Source organism: Pseudorasbora parva, chromosome 2 (assembly GCF_024679245.1).
Source record: "Pseudorasbora parva isolate DD20220531a chromosome 2, ASM2467924v1, whole genome shotgun sequence".
NCBI classification, from domain to species: Eukaryota; Metazoa; Chordata; class Actinopteri; order Cypriniformes; family Gobionidae; genus Pseudorasbora; species Pseudorasbora parva.
Genome location: NC_090173.1, coordinates 3,725,541 through 3,734,615, shown reverse-complemented (window position 1 = coordinate 3,734,615; position 9,075 = coordinate 3,725,541).

Sequence of the window (9,075 nt, the reverse complement as noted above, 5' to 3'; positions counted from 1 at the left end):
AATGTTAAAAAGGTTAATTTAGAGATGTACGAGCTCAGGGATCCATTTTGAGCGCGCTGATAATGGCGTTAGGCCTATGTAATGGCGCGAGTCTCGAATATGTTCAGTATTTGGGTTATATTTGTGAATTTAATGTGTAATTTGTTCATGTGCTGAACAAAGGTGAATATATTGAGTGTGAAAAACGAATTGAGAATTTCAGATGCATTTTCAGATAAAATAACTAATTGAAATGGTACATTTACATGCTTATGGCTGATTTTCCATATAGTTAATATGCATCTATGTCTAAAAAGTGAAAGATTTAAAATCTTAAGGTAATTGTAAAATGCCTTAAAAATGTTTTATTGTATTTTTGTATACATGATTAGTTTTATGGTATTCGAAAAGCCTATTTACAGACATGTATTCACTTAATTAAATGTGTATGGTACAAAGTGTTGAATGTATGTCAAGAAACATGACAATGAGGTTTGAAGAAAAAACTTTAATGTTAATTGATACTAAATTGATTCGACATAAAGCTTGCAGTGGAGAAACAGCGAGTGCGAGTTTTCTGTTTAATCATCTTCTCCCCTTTTCAGGGGTACAACATTTTGGAGGCACCGCTGGGATTTACTCTTCAGAGGGCAGTCGTCACTTACCTGGCAGACAACTCCTGATGCAGTATATCTCCTAAATCAACCCAGATCTACAGTAGAGGGGAAAGAGTTCCTGCAGTAACGGCAAGACAGAGACAAAGAACCATAAACCTGAGGCCACAGAGATCATCAGGTGAAACAGAAAAGTTCAGCTTGTCTCAAGTAAGCCACAGCTCAGTGAAAAGGCCCACTCTAGTGTCAAAATGGAGACAACAGTGCTAGAGGAAATGCAAGTAGAGGTTATCGCCATGCTAAATCCACTATCGAAAGAAAAGCTTTTAAGTGTTTGTGAGTTCCTGGAAATAGCAGGGCAAGAGAACGTTCCATCTAAATCTCGCATGTCTTTGATCTCCCATATCCTTAAACATCTCGAAGAAGGCATGACAGAGCTAGAAGATGGTGGCATGTCTGTATTATTAAGCCTGAGAGACAAAATAATAGAAGTAAATGCAGCCACTGAAAATGAGACAGTAGGACCAAGTGAAGTCACTGAGAAAGATAGACTGCAAAAAGAGCTAAATGAGCTAAAAAGCGCAATGAAACAAAAATTGAGTGAAATTCAACAGTTGGAAGAAGTGAACACAAAACCTAGCATTGCCCAGTCCCAGCTTCAAATTACTGCACACCCACAACAATTAGTGAATACCCAACACCCCAGCCCACCTTGGCGCAAAGATTTCAAAATTTCTGGACAAATTGGTGACCCAGGTCAAAAAGAGAAATTAACTTTCTCAAGCTTAGCACACCAAATTGAGAACGGTTTGAGCAGAGGCTACCCAGAATGTGAGATTGTTGATGCAGTCATTCGTGCCATCTCTCCTGGCTTACAGTTAAGAAGCTATTTAGAAGGAAAGCCAAATCTGACACTACCTACCCTCAGACGAATCTTGCGCTCTCACTTTCAAGAAAAAAGTGCCACTGAACTTTATAAGCAACTTACCTCTGAATGCCAAGGGAATAAAGAAACACCACAGAATTTCCTCATGCGCGTTCTTGACCTGCGTCAGAAAATCTTGTTTGCGTCCCAGGAAGCAGAGTCAGGCCTCAAATATGATCCAGCGTTAGTTCAAAGCATGTTCTTACATACTGTACTCACCGGTCTCCAAAGTGACAGCATTAAAGTAGACATGCAGCCCTTACTTCTAGACACCAAAACCACAGATGAGACACTGATGGAGAAGTTAAACAGTGCTTGTGCCAATGAGGCAGAAAGACAAAAGAAAAAGAGAATCAATGTGCAGCACACAACTACTGTGGTCCATGCAGTTAAGTCCAGTGGTGAAGTGACTGATAAGAAATCCAGTGTGACTCAAAGTGTGCCGAAATCATCCTCTGATGTGCTGACCGAACTTAAAGAACTCAGAACTGATGTCGCTTCACTAAAAGAACTAAATGCTGAAATAGCTCACATCAGGGAATCGTTGCAGCAACCAGCCTTTGCCTCACCACAATTTCCCATTCCTTCTGACAGAGAAAGTGTTCAGTGTCAAGTGCAGCCACATTGGGTGTCACCGGGTGCCAACCAAACAAGAGCGAACACTCAGTTTCAACCCCAGTATATGCCTCGACAACATTACTCACTGACTCCTCGTTTCCAAGCAAGAAAGTGCTTCAATTGTCAGCAGCAAAGAACAGAGGATCGTTGCATGCATTGTTTCCGATGTGGCAGTGGTGAGCACTTCCAAGCGGGATGCAGAATCCGTGGCATTAAGCCTTCAAGGGAGAATCCTTTAAATGGAGACAGGTTACTTCCGCGGGACAGGGAGTAACCAGAGCTACTGATCAGTCCCAGAGATGTGCAGCCTGTGGAAGGACAGATAGGCAGATGAAGCGGTGTTCACAATGTAAAAAGGAACTGTATTGTTCTGAGATCTGCCAAACTCACCATTGGGCTGAACACAAGCGAACTTGCATCAATTCAGTGAGATCAGACTCCTCTGCGACAATGAGTATTCACGCCCCTTGCAGAACCCAGGTTAACCAGCATTCCTCTGTGACATCTTTGGTTGGGAGACAATGTCTCGTTGAATGTTACCTGCACGGTCAATGAATTCAAGCACTGTGGGACACTGGCTCTCAGGTATGTGTCATTGATGAAGGATGGAAACAGGAATACTTACCGGAAGTGCCATTGAGGGATGTTTCTGACATTCTTGAGGCTCCAAATACCTTGAATCTGGTGGCTGCCAACGGTATTGATGTGCCCTATATCGGATATGTTGAATTGACGTTCAGATTATCATCACTGGCAGCTCACAAAACTGAACTTGTCATTCCTATGCTCGTAGCAAGGGGTAAAAATCTCTCTCACCCCATCATAGGTTTCAATGTGATAGAACAAACCGTGAACGCCATTGAACAAGCACAACCAAGTACTGTAAGCAACAACACCCTTGAGAGAACTGTGCTTTCTGCCTTTCCCAGCCTAAAAAGGAACAAAGTCCAGGCATTCATCCAACTTGTGAGTACAGAAAGCTCATGTGAATATACAGTAAAGACCACAAAAGTGCATGTTAGTGTCCCTAAACGTAGTACTGTAAAGATTTCATGCAGAGCGTATATGCAACCAGTTAAAGAGGACAGCACACTCATATTTGAACCTGATGTGAAGCGCCAGTGGCCGGATGGGCTTGAATTCACCGAAAGTCTAGTGAGGCTGACAAAAGGGGCTCCAACAAATATCAAAATCGAGGTGTACAATGACACTGATCATGATGTAACTCTTATGGGCCAAACTTCCATCGGTACTGTACAGTTTGTCAAGAATGTCTTACCTGCTAGTATGCTTGGAGTGCCAGCAAACCCTACCTCTGTTGAAGTGTGTCACATCCAGGTTGCGGATAACTGTCTTGACCACACCAGCACTGATGATTGGGACCCGCCCGTCGATGTCAGCCACCTGAGTAAACACCAGAGACAGGCAGTACAGCAAATGTTAAGAGAAGAGTGCCATTCATTCTCTAAGTCAGACAGTGACATTGGGTGTATCAGAGATTTGCAGTTGAGTATCTCCCTTAAAGATAAGGAGCCAGTCAGTCGCACTTATACGTCTGTGCCAAAACCCCTTTATCGTGAGATGAAAGAATATTTGCATGATCTCATAGCCCAAGGCTGGATTGAAAAATCCAAATCATCATACTCATCTCCAATTGTGTGTGTAAGGAAGAAAGATGGCAGCCTTCGTTTATGCATCGATTATAGAGACCTAAACAGAAAGACTCACCCTGATAGACAACCAATTCCGAGAGTACAGGACATCATGGACAGCCTTGGTGGCAATTCTTGGTTTTCATCATTAGATCAAGGGAAGGCCTACCACCAGGGGTTCATGTCAGGAGAAAGTAAGCACTTAACGGCCTTCGTGACACCTTGGGGTCTATATGAATGGGTGCGAATTCCTTTTGGCCTCATGAATGCTCCAGCAGCCTTCCAGCGGTGTATGGAGGAGTGTTTAGAAGGCCTGCGAGATGAGATATGCATTCCATACCTTGATGACACCTTGGTGTTTAGTAAGAACTTTGAGAACCACGTCCAGGATGTAAGGAAAGTACTGCAACGGCTTAAGGAACATGGCATCAAACTCAAGCCAAGTAAGTGTGAGCTTTTCAAACCTGAAGTCCGCTACCTGGGTAGAATAGTCTCTGCAGAGGGAAGTAAGGTTGATCCTGCAGACACAGAAGCTGTCAGATCTCTGAAAGACAAACAACCAAAAAATGTTGGTGAGCTGAGGAGAATTCTTGGTCTACTTAGCTACTACAGGCAGTACATTAAAGATTTCTCTCGCATCGCTAGCCCTTTGTACGACCTGTTAAAAAGCACTCCAGAAGGTAATACTTGCGTGAGAGACAATCAGAGAAAACCAAAGACAAAATGCATGAAAACCGGTGTCCCATCGAGTAGGCCTATTACCTGGACTGATCAGCATCAAAGCACTCTCGAACAGCTAATTGACTGTTTGCTTCAGCCCCCTGTATTAGCATTCCCTGACTTTTCACAGCCTTTTGTCCTGCATACGGATGCGTCAGCTCAAGGCTTGGGTGCCGTATTGTACCAGCATCAAAATGGAAAACTTCGTGTGATTGCCTACGGATCTCGTACTTTATCTGCTGCTGAGAAAAACTACCACCTACACTCAGGCAAGCTCGAATTTCTTGCTCTGAAGTGGTCAGTCACCGAAAAATTCCGGGATTACTTGTACTATGCTCCAACCTTTACCGTATATAGTGATAACAATCCCCTGACGTATGTTCTGTCAACTGCCAAACTGAATGCTACAGGTTGCAGGTGGGTGGCCGAATTGTCAGATTTCCACTTCACAATCCGATATCGCCCTGGCCGAGAAAACATCGACGCTGATACACTATCCAGATTGCCACTCGACATAGGAACAGTGATGAATGAGTGTTCTGAGGAGCTGTCTTCAGATGTAATATGCGCAACGATTCAGGCAGTAGAAGCTCAGGAAGGACCCAGCATCCCATGGTCAGTCTCGACAAACTGTTCATCTGTTGAAGCCGGTCCAGCAACTCCATCCATAACCCCACTGTCTGGAGACGAGATCAGAGAAGCTCAAATGAATGACCAGGAAATTAGTCCAGTATATCAATGGAAGCTGTCTGAAACAAAACCACCAGTGAAACAGCTCAAGACATGCAGCCTAAAAACAAAATGCCTGTTTCGAGAATGGGGAAAGCTTACCATTAATAAAGATGGTATCCTCTGCCGATCCACGTTCACCCGCACACAGTTGGTCCTGCCCGAGAAATATAAAGGAACAGTCTTGCAGGAGCTTCATGATAAAATGGGCCATCAAGGTACAGACCGCACTCTTGCACTCATCCGTGAGCGTTTCTTTTGGCCATATATGCAGGCAGACGTCGAACATTATGTCACAAAAACATGCAGATGCCTAAAACAGAAGAAGCCCTGTTATGAGACGAGAGCTCCGTTAACAAACATTGTCACAACCCAGCCTTTTGAATTGATCTCTATTGACTTTCTCCACTTAGACCGTTGTAAAGGAGGTTTTGAGTATATTCTTGTGGTAGTAGACCATTTCACCCGATTTGCCCAAGCATACGCTACTACTTCCAAATCAGGAAAGACAGCTGCAGATCGCATCTTTAATGACTTCGCTTTAAAATTTGGCTTCCCCTCTCGTATCCATCATGATCAAGGTGGAGAGTTTCAGAATCAATTGTTTGAACAGCTCCAAAAGTACTGTGGCATCACCGGTTCCAGGACAACCCCGTATCACCCTCAAGGCAATGGCCAAGCGGAGCGCTTTAACAGGACACTATTACAGATGCTCAGAACTCTCACAGAAAGCCAAAAGTCTAACTGGAAAGACTCCTTGAATAAGCTACTGTATGCTTACAATTGTACCCGCTCAGAAGTCACAGGGTTCTCTCCTTTTTACCTGTTATATGGGAGGTCTCCAAGACTGCCTATTGACATGCTGTTTGGGCTTAATTCAGAAATGCCATCCTGTAACCAGAAAGAGTACGTTGAAAAATGGAAACATGGAATGGAAGAGGCGTATAAAATTGCCAGAGAGTGTGCTCAAAAATCTGCAGACAGGAGCAAAAAGAACTTTGACAACAAGGTGAGGAGTACCACACTGCAGCCAGGTGATCGTGTCCTTGTAAAGAATTTAACACCACGAGGAGGCCCTGGAAAACTTCGCAATTTTTGGGAAGATAACATCCATACAGTTGTGCGACAGATAGGTAGTGAGCTTCCAATTTATGAAGTTAAGCCAGAAAGAGGAAAGGGACGATCCAGAGTCCTACATCGCAATTTGTTAATGCCTTGTGACCACCTACCTCTCGAAACTGCTCCACAACCAAAGCCAAGACAGAAACGAGAGTTGAAAAAGCCTCAAAGTAATGATGTAGAGTCTGATGAGGAGAGTGAAGATGAATTTCATTATGTGTCTCCACGAGTACTTCGATCAAACTTTGTTGAGCCTGAAAACCTTGAACCACTACTTGCCTCAGAGTCTGATGAGCATCCAGATGAGATCCTGGAACAAGTTTCTGAGTCCATTGCTTCTGTGGAAAGCGACCAAGAGGAACAAGAACCACCTGCGGAGATCGACAATGCAGAACAAGAGTTTGACTTACCTGCTGATGAACAAGTTCCTGCTCACATGTCGCCTTTTGAAAGTAACCAAGAGAGTCAAAGAGAACAAACTTACCTACTGCCTAAAAGGGAAAGATGCCCACCAAGAGTACTAACTTATGATGAACTTGGTACACCGTCTTATGATGTCAGGCAACTAAGTGGAATCTTGCAAACACCACAACACATCTTACCTTACGTGCCTACACAGTGTTCGTCGACATGGTTGCCACCTGTTCAGCAGTACTGTTACCAGTTGCCTTTTGTGTATGGAGTCCACTAAATAGGGACCATGAACTGTTAAAGTTGAAAGGAGACTGTGAACTCGTAACCAGAGGACTTCTTGCATTATGGACTGTTACAGTCTGGCACTTTGAGAAAACTATGGACTGTTTTGCTTAAGGAATTTTACCTTTTAACAGTTTTGAACTTTGACATTTTGCGAAAACTATGGACTGTTTGCCTTATGGACTGTAGTCTTGAGAGGCTGTTGAACTCTTGAAAACCAAAAGGAATATGGACTGTTGTTTCATGCCTCTTTAAACATTTTTTGCACTTTGATACTTATGGACTGTTCTTTCTGATAAATTCTTGAGATGCTCCAGAAAGTGAACTATTAAGTTCGGGACAAGCTATGGACTGTGAAAAGATTGAATAGAAAATTCTTGCACTACAAAAATACTTTTGTGTGAATTACAAAATACTGAGAGACTCTTGAAAGAGAATGTCGAGACGACATTTATTTTTGTAGGGGAGTGTGTGACGGAGTGAAAATGAACATGTGCATTTAAAAAATGCATAAGTCTGTTATACTGTACTATATATGCATATTTCTATATATAATTGCTATTTTGAATATGTGGGAAAGTTTATAAAATGTTAATATGTATTTGATGGTCATTCTTAGTTATCTGTTATCAGTTCGTTTGTTATGATAAGTTGGACGATCGATTGCTCTGGTCTGCGCGAACACTAGGGGGAGAACTCGCGGGATTTCTCCATTCGACATAAAGCTTGCAGTGGAGAAACAGCGAGTGCGAGTTTTCTGTTTAATCATCTTCTCCCCTTTTCAGGTATAAATAATAATAATTAGTCAAAATACCTTGAAGTGATGTTTATATTATGTTTAAGAGTATCCAGATGCGAGTATTATATTGATTGTGTGTTTGGAAATGTTAAAAAGGTTAATTTAGAGATGTACGAGCTCAGGGATCCATTTTGAGCGCGCTGATAATGGCGTTAGGCCTATGTAATGGCGCGAGTCTCGAATATGTTCAGTATTTGGGTTATATTTGTGAATTTAATGTGTAATTTGTTCATGTGCTGAACAAAGGTGAATATATTGAGTGTGAAAAACGAATTGAGAATTTCAGATGCATTTTCAGATAAAATAACTAATTGAAATGGTACATTTACATGCTTATGGCTGATTTTCCATATAGTTAATATGCATCTATGTCTAAAAAGTGAAAGATTTAAAATCTTAAGGTAATTGTAAAATGCCTTAAAAATGTTTTATTGTATTTTTGTATACATGATTAGTTTTATGGTATTCGAAAAGCCTATTTACAGACATGTATTCACTTAATTAAATGTGTATGGTACAAAGTGTTGAATGTATGTCAAGAAACATGACAATGAGGTTTGAAGAAAAAACTTTAATGTTAATTGATACTAAATTGATTCGACATAAAGCTTGCAGTGGAGAAACAGCGAGTGCGAGTTTTCTGTTTAATCATCTTCTCCCCTTTTCAGGGGTACAACATGGGCCATGTTAAATCAGAGACTTCAGGTGCAGATGTTCCTGCTCTGATAGAACATAGGCATAGGATGGTGGTTCGAGCCTGTAGCTGTGGAGCTCATTGCTGGTGGCTTATGCTGAAATGACAGCACGCTCCCTGCCTGGACAGCTCCAAAAGCAGACTGGACTAACGGGACATCAGCTGAAATGCCCATTTTTGTTACTTAAGGGGGTCGCACACCGGACGCGGAGCTCGGGGGCGTGCCACGTCTTTAAAATTCAAACACATTGTTTTCAATGAGTGTACGCACACCGGTGGCGGCATTCGGCGCCTGTCCGCGGCGACTCAGGAAGTTGTTCTAAATCCTGCCGCGCCATTTCAAGGGTTTATATTAAAAGTTTATTATCGTTAAGGTATACTGATTTCAACCTTTGCTACAAGACAAATTTGTTTTACATTCTGAGTTCAACAGCTTGAATAAAGTCTAAACATATTTTGGGGAAATGTATAATAAACGTAGCCTTTTAAAATGTGCGCGTCTGGTGTGCGATACCTGAGACGCTGCGCGG